This window comes from Schistocerca gregaria, chromosome 2 (assembly GCF_023897955.1).
Source record: "Schistocerca gregaria isolate iqSchGreg1 chromosome 2, iqSchGreg1.2, whole genome shotgun sequence".
NCBI lineage: Eukaryota > Metazoa > Arthropoda > Insecta > Orthoptera > Acrididae > Schistocerca > Schistocerca gregaria.
The window spans coordinates 124,599,729-124,619,335 of NC_064921.1; the positions used below are offsets into that span (position 1 = coordinate 124,599,729).

Here is a 19,607-nt window from a genome sequence, read left to right on the forward strand (position 1 = left end):
GAAATAAGTCTTTACTGAATGCATACAAAGGAGGGCAGTGCGAATGGCGACAGGTTCTTTTGATCCACAGGGTAGCGCTGCATGAAGATAGTCGCCAATTACTCCACAGAAGCCTGCTTACAATAGGAAGAAACGAGGTATATATTTCAGCCACCTATATATCGCTTCCGTACTGACAGTGAAAACAAGTTAGAGAAATTGTAGCGCATTTAAGCATTCTTCAGTCGCTCCATGCGGTATTGGAACCGGAAGAAACACTAATATATCGTATCTGGAGACTGTTTTGGTGCAATTCTCCACGCTTCTCAATTGTGCTCATCTCTCTTCGTCTCGGCACAACCATTACAACTTACGACAATTTGAACCTGTATATACCGGATTCAAGCCTTGGTCTCTACAAATTTCATTCCCACACAATTCTCCATTATCACCATCATCAAATTAATGATCCTTTATTCCTCAGGTTCTGTCCTGTCAATGTCTATTTTCTGTCTAATACCTTAGTAGTGATAGTTCGTTGTAGTTACCAAGTCAGTAAATTTTCTGTGAGTCAAAAGCAACGAAATAATTGATATGTTTTTCATTCAATCAAACTTCATGCGTACGTCTTTCAAAATCAGTGACAGATCTCTCAAACGAAAAATTTTAATCATAAAAGTTTTCTGTTTGAACCTAACTACTTTTTTTTAAAAAAATCTATTTTTTCATGTTTCAAAAATTAGACAGACTGAATACGACACATCTTCTGTATCGATAGCACTAACGCAGTTCATGCAACTATCGATATATCGATACTGACCATCCTCTGTTTACCGAACCAGGTACATAAACGTTACTTCGTTTACACGCGACACGACTTCCGGAAGGTGAAAACCGAATTACGAAAACCATTTATCGCTGTCGTGTTTACATGTTAAGTCCAGAACCTGGTCTGCTAGACTGGCCAAATATCGCTTTTGCGATTCTGGTGTGTGTGTGTGTGTGTGTGTGTGTGTGTGTGTGTGTGTGTGTGTATTTTTGTCACACACGTGTGGCGTTCCACTAACTGATTCAGTGAGCACTTGGGTGGCTGTTGCTGTCAAAGTAAATATTACAGGTAGAGAACTTATGGTCAATCTAATGTTTCTGCTTCTCCGCTACTGAACAAATAATCATTTAGTCCATATTAGCTGAAACATTTGTTTCTATAAAAAAAAAAGAAAAAAAGAAATAAGACATAGCCTGACAATACAAATGTTTAAGCATGCATGAATTCCTAAGGGATGAAACTACTGAGGTCATCAGTCCCTAGACTTACACACTACTTAAACTAACGTAAACTAACTTACGTTAGGAACAAAACATACAGCCATGCCCGAGGGAGGACTCGAAACCTCCGGTGGGAGGGGCCGCGCAATCCGTGACATGGCGCCTCGAACGAAGCGGCCACTCCGCGCTACTGTACAGAAGTGTGTTAAGTGTGTGTACTTTGGATGATGCACTTGCAGAATAAACTATACGCAGGTGTGCTAGAAACTTTGGAACGTTATTTAGCACGTCCTCCACCCGCTAAGTGTAGCGAAATTCGAGGTGCTGGACGGAAATATCGTGCCTCGTGGCTGAACTGTGAATCAACATAAAGGTGAATTCACTGCCGGAGGACCGGGGATAGGAAACCGCTAACTACACGCGTTTTGTAGACAAGCAAGTGCGCTTACCACCCCTCGCTCGCCTTAAAATGGGTACCTGACAACACACTCAAGTTTCAAAAAAAAGTTACACATTTGCTTTGGAGCGAATATCGACTGTTGAAGTGCCAGATACACTCCTGGAAATTGAAATAAGAACACCGTGAATTCATTGTCCCAGGAAGGGGAAACTTTATTGACACATTCCTGGGGTCAGATACATCACATGATCACACTGAAAGAACCACAGGCACATAGACACAGGCAACAGAGCATGCACAATGTCGGCACTAGTACAGTGTATATCCACCTTTCCCAGCAATGCAGGCTGCTATTCTCCCATGGAGACGATCGTAGAGATGCTGGATGTAGTCCTGTGGAACTGCTTGCCATGCCATTTCCACCTGGCGCCCCAGTTGGACCAGCGTTCGTGCTGGACGTGCAGACCGCGTGAGACGACGCTTCATCCAGTCCCAAACATGCTCAATGGGGGACAGATCCGCAGATCTTGCAGGCCAGGGTAGTTGACTTACACCTTCTAGAGCACGTTGGGTGGCACAGGATACATGCGAACGTGCATTGTCCTGTTGGAACAGCAAGTTCCCTTGCCGGTCTAGGAATGGTAGAACGATGGGTTCGATGACGGTTTGGATGTACCGTGCACTATTCAGAGTCCCCTCGACGATCACCAGAGGTGTACGGCCAGTGTAGGAGATCGCTCCCCACACCATGATGCCGGGTGTTGGCCCTGTGTGCCTCGGTCGTATGCAGTCCTGATTGTGGCGCTCACCTGCACGGCGCCAAACACGCATACGACCATCATTGGCACCAAGGCAGAAGCGACTCTCATCGCTGAAGACGACACGTCTCCATTGGTCCGTCCATTTACGACTGTCGCGACACCACTGGAGGCGGGCTGCACGATGTTGGGGCGTGAGCGGAAGACGGCCTAACGGTGTGCGGGACCGTAGCCCAGCTTCATGGAGACGGCTGCGAATGGTCCTCGCCGATACCCCAGGAGCAACAGTGTCCCTAATTTGCTGGGAAGTGGCGGTGCGGTCCCCTACGGCACTGCGTAGGATCCTACGGCCTTGGCGTGCATCCGTGCGTCGCTGCGGTCCGGTCCCAGGTCGACGGGCACGTGCACCTTCCGCCGACCACTGGCGAAAACATCGATGTACTGTGGAGACCTCACGCCCCACGTGTTGAGCAATTCGGCGGTACGTCCACCCGGCCTCCCGCATGCCCTCTATACGCCCTCGCTCAAAGTCCGTCAACTGCACATATGGTTCACGTCCACGCTGTCGCGGCATGCTACCAGTGTTAAAGACTGCGATAGAGCTCCGTATGCCACGGCTAACTGGCTGACACTGACGGCGGCGGTGCACAAATGCTGCGCAGCTAGCGCCATTCGACGGCCAACACCGCGGTTCCTGGTGTGTCCGCTGTGCCGTGCATGTGATCATTGCTTGTACAGCCCTCTCGCAGTGACCGGAGCATGTATGGTGGGTCTGACACACCGGTGTCAATGTGTTCTTTTTTCCATTTCCAGGAGTGTATAGTTCCGCATTTTCAGAATCAATACTGAAATGCTTAATGGAGCAACTGGAATCGATTTACGAAATCCGGTTTTGGGAGCTCCACGTAAACATAGTGCATGGTTCATGAACTGACTCCAAACCTCGATGTGTCAATACATTTCTATCCTGTCTATCTGTGTGTCTGCACTTGACAGTGGTTTGCGGAGTAGGTGATATGTAAACTGCAACTGACTATTCTTGCGTAGTTCGCGAACGAACTAGTTCTGAAGAGCACTCCCACAGGCGAACTAGTTCACGGATAACCTCGCTGCTTAGTTCGTTCGCTCTTTTCGGAAGACCAACGGAAAACAACGAGACGGAGCGAGAGACCGCAGTAGGCTTTAAAAAAATCACGGTAGAAGTAAGTGCCGAAAGAAATGTGACTTTGTCAAAGGTTATTGTGTATTGTATCCTGCTCAACAGCTTTCTGCAGAAGCATGCTTCTAACAATAAAAAAAATCATCGCTGTGCAATCAGGGCTCAAGAAAGGCATGGAAGACCGTTTTAAAGATTTAGAGAATAACATTCTATACGCTGAGTGTACTATTCTGGACCCCCGATTTAGACAGAGGATTTAGAAATCAAAAAGCTTGTGAAGCTGCAATGGAACGCCTCAAAAATAAAGTTGGCAGAGTGCAGTTACTTCAGAGGGAGGATCGAGATATTTTAGTGGCTGATCCTACTGCTAGGGACCCTTCGGCGTCTTGTTCTAGTAGCAGCAGTAATGAAAATAAAAAAAAACGACTCTATATGGGACGAGTATGACCAATAAATAAGAACAATCACTAGACCAGATAACCAACTTGCTGCTGGTATTCGCGAACTCGATAAATACCTCAACGAAGAGTATTTAAATAGAAAAAAAAAAAGATTCGCTTAAGTGGTGGCACGAGCGTCGTTAGTTATATCCTCATGTATATGCATATGTGTTAAAGAGATGTTGCATAGTAGCGAGATCAGTGCCCTGCGACCGCGTTTTTTCGGCGACGGGACAAATCCTTAATGAACGAAGAACACTGTTATCAACGAACAAAGTTTCCAAGTTAATGGTTTTACATAATAATATGTAAACTTTTATAATATTTCACTTGAAAATTAGAAGACATTATATAAAGAGTGATAATACAAAGCACAAAAAGTATGCTTTAGAATACGATCTCACTCAGGGGTCATAGTTATTTTTTCTATGTCTAATTGTTTGGTAACAAATTATAAGTGTTTCTTCAGTTACTGATAAAGGTACTATTGTTTGTGCCATATAGTACTTAACCTGCACTTAAAACAGAAATATTTTTTGTTGGTTATTTCTAAAACTTAAAAAAAGTCGATTATTTATGAAAGTGTATTTTTATTCACAAAAAACGCATTTAGCATATTCTGTAAGTAATATTCCTACAATGAACTAATAAATAAATATATTTTAAGATTAAAGTACTACGACTGCACTGTACGTAAAGTAGTTGATTACCCCATTTTACTCATTTGTGTAAATAACTGGTTTATTTGCCGTTTCGAAGTCTAATTACTGTAATAATACAGGCACAGTCAACACTGGTCATCATTTAAAAGACTAGCGTAACGAATAAAAGAGCGGGTGCAGTAGCGGTAGCAAAGCGAGCGAACTGTCTTTCTGGAAATCGAGATGGGAGCTAACGAACTAAAAGAGCGACGTAGTTCGCGACGGAACCGCGAACTAAACTGAACGTTCCCAGTCGCGAACTATTATGCGCAAGGCTACAACTGACCGTGAGCGAAGTGAAGCACACAGCTTTGTTGATTCACGTGCGTGACTCACCTCGGGTCGGGGTGCCACGATGCGCCTTCTCGCGGAGTAGACCAGCGTTCACTTGTCAGTGCGGTGGTGACTCAGTGCGCGGCACACGCGAACCGAGCAGGTCGCGACGCACGGGGAAACAACACTCGCGCCGGCCAGTGCCTCGATGACGTAAACAACGCAGACACATGGCCGCCACAGCACGACACAGCCACCAGGGGGGCGTTTTCCGCCGCCGACTGCCGCGACAGCAACAGGTGGATGCTGGCAGAGGCGAAGCCGCTGCTAGCGCGCTCGATTCAGACACCGGCGCTCTCGCTATGATAGCATCGGCGACAGGCGGTGCCAGAAAGGGTGGTGGCTAGACGGCGGCTGGGACGCTACTGGGCGGCACGGCAGTGGAGGAGACGCGGCCGGAAGCGGCGACCCCTGATAACGCCGCCCTCCTCCCCAGCAGCCGCAACCCTCACACATCACAAGACGCGGCGGCCGGCCGCTGACGCCTTCCCACTGCTCATCCGGCCGCGCCGACTCGTTCCTTGTTTGTCAGCTGCCGCCGCTGTTGACGCAATGCGGCTTCCTGCCTACACCGCAGCGCGCGCCGGCGCTGCGGAATTCTCTGCCCGCTGGCCTCTCAGGCTGCGCGAATAGTACCACCCATTCTTCTGCTCGCTTCGTTCCCATAGACTTACTAAGTTCGTTCCTTTCCTTATGCGATATTAAACTATCACATTTCCTTGACGAAGAAATAAGATCAAATATTCGTCAAGTTTCTTCGACAAAGATCTTTGTTCATGAGACCCAGAAAATATTAGATACAGGCTCCCAGGTAGATTCCATTTTCCTTGACTTCCGGAAGGCGTTCGATACAGTTCGGCACTGTCGCCTGATAAACAAAGTAAGAGCCTACGGAATATCAGACCATCTGTGTGGCTGGATTGAAGAGTTTTTAGCAAACAGAACACTTCATGTTGTTCTCAACGGAGAGACGTCTACAGACGTTAAAGTAACCTCTGGCGTGCCACAGGGGAGTGTTATGGGACCATTGCTTTTCACAATATACAGGGTGATCAAAAAGTTAGTATAAATTTGAAAACTTAGTAAACCACGGAATAATGTAGACAGAGAGGTAAAAATTAACACACATGCTTGGAATGACATGGGGGTTTATTAGAACCAAAAAACTTCACAGAATGACCGACAGATGGCGCTGGACAGCAAAACGTCAGTGACTGTGCATGACAATCGTGTATAAAAGGAGCTGTAATGAGAGACAGAATCAGATGCGCCATCAGCTGCAGCATGTTGACGTTACCTCAAAAGGCGCTTTCAGTGAAGCTGTATTATCAGAAAGGGGAATGTGCTAGTTCAGCGTTACGATCCTATCGCCATAGGAAGGGGATTCGAACGGGTAAAGGTCCGTTGACAAATGCAGCTGTGGCGAGAATGATTTCGACGTTCGAAGCCACGGGTTGATTAGACGATAGACCCTGTAGTGGCCGACCGAGCACAAGGCGTAATGCTGCTGAGACAGTTCAGAAAGAAACGGAGTCTGTAGCGGGTTCCTCTATGCACGGGGAAGTCGCACGTCGCACCGGCATTCCATACACTACTGTTTGGTTGGCACTTAGGCGTACCCTCCGATGCTATCCGTACAAAATCCAGCGGCATCATGAACTGTTACCTGGCGATTTAGTGAAGCGGAGGGCATTTGCGGTGTGGGCGTTTCAAAAGATGGCGGAAGATGACGATTGATTGAGTGACGTGTTGTGGACCGACGAAGCTCATTTCACGCTCCGAGGGTCTGTCAACGCCCACAACTGCAGCATTTGGGCTACCGAAAATCCTAGAACTGTCGTGGAAACTCCATTGCACGACGAGACAGTCACGGTATGGGTTGGATTTACCACGTCTACCGTTATCGGGACATTTTTTCTTCGAGAAAATGCGTGATTCTGGTTTTGTAACTGCTACCGTGACGGGTGAGAAGTACGCTGATATGTTACAGAATCGCATCATCCCCAGCCTGGCTAATAAACACCTGCTGGAACGTACGATGTTTATGGACGATGGCGTCCCACCCTATATTACTAGACGCGTGAAAGATCTCTTGCGCGCGTCGTTTGGTGATGATCGTGTGCTCAGCCGCCACTTTCCTCATGCTTGGCCTCCCAGGGCCCCAGACCTCAGTTCGTGCGATTATTGGCTTTGGGGTTACCTGAACTACAAGTGTATCGTGATCGACCGACATCTCTAGGGAACCTGAAAGACAACATCCGACGCCAATGCCTCACCATAACTCCGGACATGCTTTACAGTGCTGTTCAAAACATTATTCCTCGACTACAGCTATTGTTGAGGAATGATGGTGGACATATTGAGCATTGAACATCATCTTTGCTTTGTCTTAATTTGGTATGCTAATTATTGCTTTTCTTATCAGATGCAGCGCCATCTGTCGGACATTTTTTGAACGTTTGAATTTTTTTGGTTCTAATAAAACTCCATGTCATACCAACGATGTATGTCAATTTGTACCTCTCTATCTACGTTATTCCGTGATTTATTCAGTTTTCAAATTTATACTGACCTTTTGATCACGCGGTACATAAATGACCTAGTGTCGGAGGTTCCATGCGGCTTTTCGCGGATGATGCTGTAGAATACAGAGAAGTTGCAGCATTAGAAAACTGCAGCCAAATGCAGGAAGATCTGCAGCGGATAGGCACTTGGTGCAGGGAGTGGCAACTGACCCTTAAAAAGAAAAAAAGGATCCTTTATTGTATGATTATATGATAGCGGAACAAACACTGGTAGCAGTTACTTCTGTAAAATATCTGGGAGTATGCGTACGGAACAATGTCAAGTGGAATGATCATATAAAATTAATTGTTGGTAAGGCTGGTGCCATGTAGAGATTCATTGGAAGAGTCCTTAGAAAATGTAGTCCATCAACAAAGGAGGTGGCTTACAAAACACTCGTTCGACCTATCCTTGAGTACTGCTCATCAGTGTGGGATCCGTACCAGGTCGGGTTGACAGAGGACATAAATTGTTCAAATGGCTCTGAGCACTATGGCCTACGGGACTCAACATCTGTGGTCATCAGTGCCCTAGAACTTAGAACTACTTAAACCTAACCAACCTAACGACATCACACACATCCATGCTTGGAGCAGGATTCGAAGCTGCGACCGTAGCAGTCGCGCGGTTCCGGACTGAGCGGCTAGAACCGCTCGGCCACCATGGCCGGCGACAGAGGAGATCCAAAGAAGAGCGGCGCGTTTCTTCACGGTTATTTGGTAAGCGTGATAGCGTTACGGAGATGTTTAGCAAACTCAAGTGGCAGACTCTGCAAGAGAGGCGCTTTTCATCGCGGTGTAGCTTGCTGTCAAGGTTTCGAGCGGGTGCGTTCCTGGATGAGGTATCGAATATATTGCTTCCCCCTACTTATACCTCCCAAGGAGATGACGAATGTAAAATTAGAGAGATTCGAGCGCTCACGGACGCTTTCCGGCAGTCGTTCTTACCGCGAGCCATACGCGACTGCAACAGGAAAGGGAGGTAATGACAGTAGCACGTGAAGTGCCCTCCGCCACATACCGTTGGGTGGCTTGCGTAGTATAAATGTAGATGTAGATGTAAATCTTTGGCGGGGCTCTTAAAACGGGTGCTAGACTATCGTCATATTTTCGTCAAATTTCAAGATGGCTTACAACTACTTATTGTAATGCGCTACAGCTGCTTGTACCACGATTTCATTGTGTGTGCATTTGGAATAAAAGCGTAGGAATAAAAGGAAACATACTTGAATGAAGCCATGGGTGTTACTTCGAGATACCAGAAACATTCAGGAAAATTTGTTACGAGAGCTGGAAGTGGAGGACGTCAAGTTTTATACAAATTGCTTACGAACGGATGAGAGTGAATTTCAGTATATGTTTAGTTACGAGGCTTCTAATAATACAAAGCAGAATTCTCACTTGATAAATGCTATACGTGCAGTTGTAGCACTCGGATACGACAAGGCACAATAACCAAAAATAATTCCAGAAACGTGCGAAGCGATTTATTAAGCACTGAAGGGGGAATTTCTGAAGGTAAATACACTATATGGGCAATAAGAACTGTTTTTATTTCTGAACAATTTAATTTATAGAATTAGTGTTCCAAAAACTACAGAATTAATGTAGAGTACGAAACAGTTGATGCGCTCTTTAGACTGCTACATCCAGAGTGTGTACCCGTTTTCCCGGAAAACTTTTAGTCTCAGACGCAGAAAGTCTGCCACTAGAACTGAGCCACCTTCCGGGAAAAAGGGTACAGCCACGGACAGGTGTCATAGGCTATAGCTGGTGTGACACGCGAGAAACACACCAACAGAGAAGAGAACGCCACCGAAGAAGAAAGCAAGAAAGTTGTGTTTTTGCCTTTCTGCGGTACAGTGTCGGGAAAGATTGGCCGGCTCCTGAAGAGCTTTAACATTTCATCGGTGTTCAGGCCCCCAGCAAAAATTCGACAGCTCATGAGACCTGTGATGGACGATCTAGGGCACAGAACGCCTGGAGTGTACAAGATACCATGTCAGTGTGGCTGTTACTACGTCGGCCAAACAGTACGCACTTGGAGCAACGCCGGACGGAACATTGGAGGTGCTTACGCCTACGGTATCCAGAAAAATCAGCCGTGGCAGAACACGCCTTAGAAAATGGACACCGAATTCTATTCGACGAAACATCTGTCGTTTTAAAGACGAAGGAATTTTGAGATAGCGTCATAAAAGAAGCTATTGAAATAAAAACCTCTGAAAACGCCATCAACAAGGACGGCGGTTTGCAGCTCAGAACAGCGGTGTTAAAACGGGCGCGACGAACGCTAGATGAAAACATTACCATATATGGAGAGGAAGGGAGCACTAGTGACGTCACAGCCTGCAGTCAGTCTTACCATTTGACAATGACCGGGGATAGCTCGGTCGAAAGGTCGTGGGATTTTAACAACCTGACGCGGTTGGAAGCCCGAGTAAATTTTATTAATTCATATCGCCGCGAAACCATGCACTCATACCTACGATGTTTTTGTGTCGGTTGTGTTATCGCCTTGTGTGTTTATTGTTGACACGTGTTATTGATAGGTGTTGGAGTCCCCTAGACCGCGCCTGGTACCTGTTTTCTTCAGTACGGTACCGTATAGCTCAAAATGTGTTGGCACAAATGTGATATTTTTAACTTTCCCGAGTTTGATGAAATTGTTAGTCGGTCTATGGAAGAAGGTTTCAGAGACATAGATCAAGAAATAAACGACGATTTTGCATTAGCCAGTGATCACAGTTCTGCTATTGATCAAGAGTATCATTGAGAGGAAGTACTTTAGTAAAGTTGTGATGGGGATCTGTCCGTTTCTTTAATGAAATACTTAAAATGTCTGTTAAAATGTAATGTGTTCTGAGTGGTGATAAAAATGTAGTTCCCAGCATTGAGTGTCAATTTGGCAGACTTCCTTTTTGTACCTATCGTGCGGAATTTTAATGCGCAAATTTAAACCCTGGAATTTAGTTTTATTTGGAAATTTATTTGCTACAAGGATTGCATAATTTTTCGGACTATTAATAGTCTATTTATGTGTACTATTTAAAAGAACTACACAAAATTATGTGGTTTTGTGTGTTAATAGTAAAATGCTGCAGTCTTTGTTTAGTGCAATAAAAATAACTGGAAGCATTTAAACAATACTTAAATAATTGTAAAAGTAAATGTTATTTTGCAAAAATTAAAAATTTCAAAAGATTTTTTCCTTAAATCTCTGTTTAAACATAGGGGTCGCAGAGACCCCACCTCGTGATTTGAGGGTTAATGCAGATGAGTAGAAAAAAAATTGCCGCGCGGTTTAAGGCGCCATGTCTTGGATTGCACGGCCCTTCCTGTCGGAGGTTCGAATCCTCCCTCGGGCATGGGTGTGTGTGTGTGTGTTGTTCTTAGCATAAGTTAGTTTAAGTAGTGTGGAAGTCTAGGGAGGTAACGGCCTTACCGCAGTGCTACACCGGTTCCGGTCAGATCACCGAAGTTAAGCGCTATCTGGCGTGGCCGGCACTTGGATGGGTGGCCATCCGAGCCGCCATGTGCTCTTGCCATTTCATCGTGGTGCACTCAGCCACTCGACCGAGCAGTAGCGTCTCCGGTCAAAGAAAACCTTCATAACGACCAGGAGAGCGGTGTGCTGACCACATGCCCATCCTATCCGCATCCTCAGCTGAGGACGATACGGCAGTCGGATGGTCCCGATGGGCCACTTGTGGCCTGAAGACTGAGTGCTTTAGGTCTAGGGACCGATGAACTCAGCAGTTTTGTCCATTGGGAATTCGCACACATTTGAACACATTTTAACAGCCGGCCGCGGTGGTCTAGCGGTTCTAGGCGCTCAGTCCAGAACCGCGAGACTGCTACGGTCGCAGGTTCGAATCCTGCCTCGGGCATGGATGTGTGTGATGTCCTTAGGTTAGTTAGGTTTAAGTAGTTCTAAGTTCTAGGGGACTGATGACCACAGATGTTGAGTTCCATAGTGCTCAGAGCCACTTGAACCACATTTTAACAGGAAACCAATTCTCTAATGTTCGACCAGTGTGTTGAGTCGTCTTCTGTTCACTGGGAGAATTGTAGGAAAGCGTATCTCATCTATAAAGCAGACTACAGTAGTGCGACCCATTCTTGAGAACTGCTTGAGTGTTTCGGATCCCCTCCGATTCCAAAATGGCTATAAGCACTATGGGACTGAACATCTGAGGTAATCAGTCCCCTAGAATTAAAACTACTTAAACCTGACTAACCTCAGGACATCACACACATCCATGCCCGAGGCAGGATTCGAACCTGCGACCATAGCACCAGCGCGGTTCCGGACTGAAGCGCCTAGAACCGCTCGGCCACAGCGGCCGGCCCCTCCGAGTCGGATCGAAGGAAGACATCGACGCAATTCACAGCATTGCTGCTACATTTATTAGCGACAACTTCAATCAACACACGAGTGTTACGGTGATGGTTCATGAACCCAAATCCGTCGAGAAATGGCAACGTACTTTTCGCGAAACACTACTAAGAAAATTCAGAGAATGCGGCTGCCTGCAAAAGGATTTATTGCCGCCCAGGTACATTTCACGTAAGGAAAGGTGAAACGTCCCCTTAGAAAAATTAGTGAATTACTATGCTGGTAAATCCCTTACGTTATTTGGTTTTCAAACAGGTGAGCAAAACTGAACTTCAGACATGTCGCTCTTTACCTATTCTGATCAACACTAAACTGACACACAATGTTTTTAGCGCAACGCAATCTGACTTTCAATAATCCCTACAAAAGAACGGCCCTGACTAACATTAACCTATACGTTTCACAAATCACTTACCTCATAAAAATCTTCGTTACTCGAACTACTGCAATACAGCGAGCGCCACTACTTCCAGCTAAATACAAGATTCAAACTACTGAAGGCACTAACTACTGATAGGCACAGTTAGCAAACGAAAGGTTTTGATAGAGAACAAACAATGTATTCACCTTAATAGTGTTCAAAACTCATAATATATATATATATATATATCAGTTCATGACATCCAGTCTTACAAATTTACTGCGTCTGATGGACACACGTCCAGATCATCCGCTCTCAAAACTCCGCCATCTCTCTCCCCGCATCCACCACTGCTGGCGGCTCACCTCCAACTGCGCAACGCTACGCGCTGTCAACAGCCACTTGCCCAGCACTACAATAACAACAATGCAAACCAGCCAGAGACTGCACACAGCACAGTTAGTGATTTTGATATACAGAGCGCTACGTGGCGGTGGCGTTACCAATATAAGAACCTAAACAGCCTACTTACAAAGCGAAGTCGAGACAAGATAAATTAGGAGTCGTGTGGAGGTATACAGGTAGTGATTTTTCCCCCGCTTCATTTGCGAGTGGAACAGGAAAGGGAATGGCGAAGAGTGGTGGAATATACCCTCCGCCACGCACCATATGGCGGTCTGCAGAGTATGTACGCTGGTGTGGACGTTGAAGCAAACTACAGTATGCGCTAACAGGCAATTTGTTGCTATTTGGAACTATAAACGGAACACAGAAAGAATAATAATGGAGATTAGACCATGCGAAACAGTTATAGACGATGTGTGTTGGTGACGTAAAAATGAAAAGGATTAGCGCAATGAAGGGACAGATGGAGTGAACCAACGGAAAGATTTGTGGCTTGTAAAAAACAGACACAGCAGGCCAGTTTTCCAGGCAGTAGCCCCGACAGCCCCCTGCAACATGTAAACACGGCTCTCCTCTGAGAAACACCGCCATAGCCACCGCTGCTGCGGTTCTGCCGGCACCGCTTCCCCCCCCCCCCCCCCCCCTCCCCTTTTTTTTGCCGTCCGGGATGAGAGTGTTATTCCAACATACCTCGCGTTCTTCTCGTGTTCTCCGCTCCCCTTGGACTATCGCGTTCCCCGATTAATGCGACCGTAAAGCCTTATCAACGGTGAGGTGGCACGAAAGACGGAGCAAACTGCGTCCCAGCGAAAATTCGTCCTTGGAGCCCGCGTGGTGCCAGGGTCAGAAGCGACGTTACGTTGAGTGGCTTGGCGCCCGTTGCGACGCGTATTGCGTGAGCGAATCGTAGAGGGCGTGAACCTCCATGTGTGCTCACTGTGAAAACAAAGAAGCTATCACTCCGAAGGTCAGTTTGAACCTACTGCCTTACTGGGTGGCCATGCTCCTTGCAGCATAGTAAGCGAGTAATGCTGTAAGCTGTATGTGAGACACTACCTCCACAATGGCTAAGAAATGTTAAACTCTCCATTATCGGTTCGTTCACTAGCCTCAACTGACCTACGTTTAACAGATACGTTCATTACTAAACGTTACGGTGTAATGTACGTAGTTTACTTCTATGACTGTAGATTAGATTTCCTGAGACTGGATTGCCTTATAGCCTCAAATCATGGAAAACTTCTAGATAAACTCAAGTACTATGGTATGAATAGGACAGCACTCAAATGGTTTAAATTATTATTTGAAAAAAAAAAAAAAAAAAAAAAAAAGGTTCAAATGGGTCTGAGCATTATGGCACTTAACATCAGAGGTCATCAGTCCCCTAGAACTTAGAACTACTTAAACCTAACCAACCTTAGGACATCACACACAGCCATGCCCAAGGCAGGATTCGAACCTGCGACCGTAGCGGTCGCGCGGTTCCAGACTGAAGCGCCTAGAACCGCTAGGCCACTCCGGCCAGCTGCTAGTTAATGTATGTATAAAAATAATGACAAATATAACTCCGCAGAAAAAATAACGTTTCTCATATTAGTTTGTGGTATTTGTGCGGAGGAGTGTATCGGCATTTCTGCGGAACCCAAGACACATCAGGTACTTTTTTTTGCTTACACATTCATTGGCCCCGCCACCTCACAACCAAACTGCCGCAGTCCAACCTAATCCAGACCTCGGCCTAAGCTACAGATCACTCTGTCACCACCAACAGGTTACTTGCTTTCCCATACTTACGCATAGCGAACTTACAGCTAAAGTGTCACATGCCATCCTAGCCTAAACCTCGGCTGAAGATAGGCGAACCAGCCTGAAACTGGAAAAGGCAAAATAATCATAAGAAAGTGACAGGTCGCAATTTTTTCAGCCTTTCAGCATATACGAAAACCAGTTCCTAGTAACACGTACCGTAGAATTCCGTAGAATAGGCTGCCACACTGCCAGACAGGAAACAAAACCTTAGTGTGCCTGTATGCTGACTGGGAAAAGCCACTTATCATAGCAAGAGCCCCAGAGTCTGCAGAAATCTCTCTCCACAGAAGTGTAAACTTTATTTTATTTATTGTTATCTTCCTTGATGTAATTTCATGTGCCGACTCGTTCCATGATCATGGAGATCGGCTCCTGTATGTGGCCCTACGGATGTACTCATTTACATGAAATAAGACGGGGAGTGGTCGTCCACGCAAGCGAAAGAACGAGGGCGTGCTGAAAAGTCTCTCCCAATTTTGATGTGAAAACTCTTAAATCTTTTTAAATAAAGGAAAATTATTAATATTCTACATCTTCTTTCTTCATCTCTTGTATTTACGAGGGATGGAACTTAAATAGTGGCAACTATTTGTTGACAACCGATACAAAAGAGGTTGATATTTGCACCTGTTTCTGTAGTCACCAGCGTTGCGTAGAACCCGTTGCCAGCGATGTGGAAGGCGTAGTATACCGTTAGCAGAGCCTGTTCTGTTGATGGTGCGAATGGAGCGGTCTAAAGTTATGATGATTCTAGTGTGCGACTATGGTGGTGTTACCCTAATGCATTACGTTCCTCTACGGCAGACCGTCAATGCACCTGCTTTGCGAAAGAAGCGGCGACACTTTCTGCGCAATCCACCCATCGTTTTGCACGACAATGCGCGGGCGCATACAGCGCAAGCTGTGGCGGCTGTGTTCGGTCGATGGGACTGGGAAGTACTGTACCATCCACCATGCTCCCCGGACTTAAGACCTTGTGACTGATTTGATTCCGAAGATGAAGGAACCACTTCGTGGCATTCGCTCCAGAACTGTTTCAGAGATTCGACAGGCAGTAGACCGCTCCATTCGCACCATCAACAGAACAGGCTCTGCTAACGGTATACTGCGCCTTGCACATCGCTGGCAACGTGTTCTACATAACTCAAATGACTACTTTGAAGGGCAGTAACAGGGGCAAACATGTAACTCTTTTGTATCGGTTGTGAATAAATAGTTGCTATTATTTAAGTTCCAACCCTCGTATTTCTCAACATAATCACCGTGGCGACGAAAACATTTCTTCCAAAGAGAGAACAATTTGTTGACACAGTCTCTGTAGAATGTCTGAGTCTGTTGACAGAGCCACAACCTCGCCTCTGCGTGCATCGCTTCATGACTGTCAAAGCAAAGTCCTGGAAGGCGCGATCTAAGTTTTGGAAACCGATGAAAATCGGAAAGGGCCAAGTTGGGACTTTCGGAAAAAAAAGGTTCAAATGGCTCTTAGCGCTATGAGGTCATCAGTCCCCTAGAACTTAGAACTACTTAAGCCTAACTAACTTAAGGACATCACACACAACCATGCCCGAGGCAGGATTCGAACCTGCGACTGTAGCAGCAGCGCGGTTCCCGACTGAAGCGCCTACAACCTTTCGGTCACACTTTCCGGCCTCTTCGAATTCGAAACTCGATTACAGCACGCCATTTCTCACCCAATGACATAGTTACGTTACGTAGCGCCTCGATACATGCGACAATTAGGAGCTTTCTAGCGGTAGAGGGATGCAAGTGAAGAATAAATATGTATAATGTTAATAACGTGTTATTTAAAAAGCTTCGAGAGTTTCCACATAGAAAAGTTCGAAGGCATTACATTTCAGCACGGTATTGCACTACTTCTTCCGGTTTTATTGTTTCTGAACGGGAACCTTGAAGGTCCGTATTTTTGTTTGGACGTTTTTGTTGAAGCGCTTGTACTGAATGATGGAGGTGTGCCAAGGCGCTACATGAGCCCCACCGTGCACTTGATACGCGGCTCAAATTACGACTTCCCTGTGGAGATTTCGCCGCTCCAAGTTCCCGAGATGAAGGACGTCGCAATTTATTAGCCTCAATATTTTGCACCTGTTTCCTCCTTTTGAAGGAAGAAGACAACTAACATATTCCAGTTATATCATTTATATCTCCATGCACCTGTATCACACAGCTTACAATAAGTGTCACCCGTGAAGCCCAGACGCCCCACATTCACAACGGCGGCGATGACTGTCGCCCCTTTTGAGGCGAAGTGAGGTCCGTTCCTCAAGCAAGTGTGACCGTCCTCTGCGGCGGTTTATGCTCGTCGAAAATTGTCTCTTTGGCACGGATAAGAGACACATAAAAAAAAGTTCTACATCACCCCGGTTCCCAGAACTTCTGAAGATAGACGTTCACTGTGGATATTGTATCACAGACACAGTCCCTTTGACTGTTCAGAGATGTCACTAAACACGCCCAAACATGTAAACAACCAGGCATGAGCAGCGCCTATTAGACGAAGGGGTCCGACAGCCGATCAGTTCCAGTTATTCCACCAGGCAGGAGGTACACGTCTCGTGTTGTCTGTAGTTCAATAATGCCTAGACGGTCAATACCGCGGTTCGATCAAGTCCGTATTCTTACTTTGTGCTAGGAAGAGCCCTCAATAGGGAAGTGTCCAGGCGTCTCGGAGTGAACTAAAGGGATGTTGTTCGGACACGGAGGAGATACAGAGAGACAGGAACTGTCGATGACATGCCTCGCTCAGGCCTACTACTACAGTGGATGACCACTACCTACGGATTATGGGTCGGAGGAACCCTGACAGCAACGCCACCATGTTGAATAATGCTTTTCGTACAGCCACAGGACGTCGTATTACGACTCGAACTGTGCACAATAGGCTGCATGATCCACAGCTTCACTGCCGACGTCCATGGCGAGGTCCATCTTTGCAACCACGACACCATGCAGCGCGGTACAGATGGGCCCAACAATATGCCGAATGGACCGCTCAGGATTGGCATCACGTTCTCTTCACCTATGAGTGTCACAGATGCCTTTAATCAGACAGTCGCTGAAGACTTCTTTGGAGCAACTCGGCCAGCCTGAACGCCTTAGACAGACTGTCCAGGGAGGGCAGCAAGGTGGAGGTTCCCTGCTGTTTTGGGGTGGCATTGTGTGGGGCCGACGTACGCCGCACGTAGTCATGGAAGACGCCGTAACGGCTGAAAGATACCTGTATACCATCCTCCGTCCGACAGTGCAACCACATCGGCAGCATATTGGCGAGGCATTCGTCTTCATGGACGACAATTCGCTCCCCCATCGTACACATCTTGTGAATGACTTCCTTCAGGATACCGACATCGGTCGACTAGAGTGGCCAACATGTTCCCCAGACATGAACCCTATTGAACATTCCTGGGATAGATCGAAAGGGGCTGTTTATGGACGACTTGACGCACCAACCACTCTGAGGGATCTACGCCGAATCGCCGTTGAGAAGTGGAACAATCTCGACCAACAATGCCCTGATGAACTTGTGGATAGTATGCCAAGACTAATAAAGGCTTGCATCAGTGCAAGAGGATGTGCTACTGGGTATTCGAGGTAGTGATGTGCATAGCAGTCTGGACCACCACCTCTGAAGGTCTCGCTGTATGGTTGTACAACTTGCAATGTATGGTTTTCATGAGGAATAACAAAGGCGGAAATAATTTTCATGTTGATCTCTATTCCAATGTTCTGTATAGGTTCCGGAACTCTCGGAACCGAGTGATGCAAAACTTTTTTTGGGTGTGCACAACCTGGACACTCTTGACCTCGGATTTCAAATTCTTGTGTGTGGCCAGTAAGATAGGACTGCGCGTTTTAGTCATCATCCCACATAGAAACATGCTTAACTCACGACGCGCTGCCATGTTCACTACGCACGTGTCTGTAAGAGACTCCTCAGACATGAACCATAAGCCACATCTAAACACAAAATTCGAGCCTCACTTATAGTGCATCTTCAAATGGGAAAATCCTTTCCGTAATATTGGGGACCGACTTTACGAATATTCTTAGTCTCTCGCAATGAGTACCAGGCAGCATGAAACTAATCAAAAATAATCCTCATTCGTACATTTTTCCCAACCTACTCGGCTCTACCAGCTCATTCCCTTCTCACAACGATTTCTAATGGTAGCCTTTTTTGCGAACTTAAGCGTCTTTCGATTTTGGCGGTGGAGCTCATTATTTCTACAGCATTATCGGTAATTTACAGGCTCGTTTCTTATTTAAAGTATGTGTCAAACGAAAATCGTATTTTGAAATAGCGCATCAACTTGTAAGTTTTTTTGTACGAAAATGTGTGTCACAGTTTATGTTTTCATACCGGTGTAACTTTGACAGATGTGTATCTTTCGTTTTGGAAGCATAGGCAACTCGGCACGTATGTAAGGAAGTAATATTTTAGTTACAGGTAAAATAAAACTTATGCTTTTTCTGTGATTTTCGGAGCAATTGCAGTCTACCAACCAACGTCAGTACAGGACAGAATACGTTATAGCCCGGTGATCACAGAAAGTGTCTCACAGTACTGCCGTAAATTTCATTTTCATAATACAGACGTATTTAAGTTCATATTTTGGAACGACAACCCTTCAAGCCTTTCAGATAACATTCTCTGTGGCGAAAAATCACAAAAACATAATGTATAATGACTATACAGTCAAATGTACCATAAGATTATACGCAAGTGTGTCTGGAACCAAACAGTAAAACATTTAATGCCGTTTTCGTAATGTAGGCAACTAAGTTCATTTTCATGTTTTACAATAAGGAAAGTAGTTTGGGGAAATAAAAAAAAAGTGTTTTGATCCAGGCGTACCCAGGGTCCCATACTGTTTTCGCGGGCCCCGACCAACAAGAGAGGAGTTGCAATTATCGTTCTTCTATTTGTTAATCTGTCGCGCGCAGCTTGCAACTTATAATTGTCTGCTCGTTCCCGCTTTCGACTGTGTACGTTACGCGATCACTTCCGCTTT

At 45.9% G+C, this 19,607-nt stretch overlaps 1 protein-coding gene across 4 annotated transcripts in view; it reads right to left on the reverse strand.

The window, feature by feature from the left end:
* Positions 1–19,607, reverse strand: part of LOC126336494 (phosphoinositide 3-kinase adapter protein 1) — a 391,158-nt gene that overhangs the window by 102,975 nt on the left and 268,576 nt on the right. The window contains exon 1 of one of the 4 annotated variants that reach the window (XM_050000243.1): positions 5,043–5,405. The exons of the other annotated variants lie outside the window; for them this stretch is intronic. The gene's annotated coding sequence lies outside the window, so the exon portion shown is untranslated. Of the gene's footprint in view, positions 1–5,042; positions 5,406–19,607 lie in introns of those variants that run through there. 4 annotated transcript variants of the gene reach the window in all.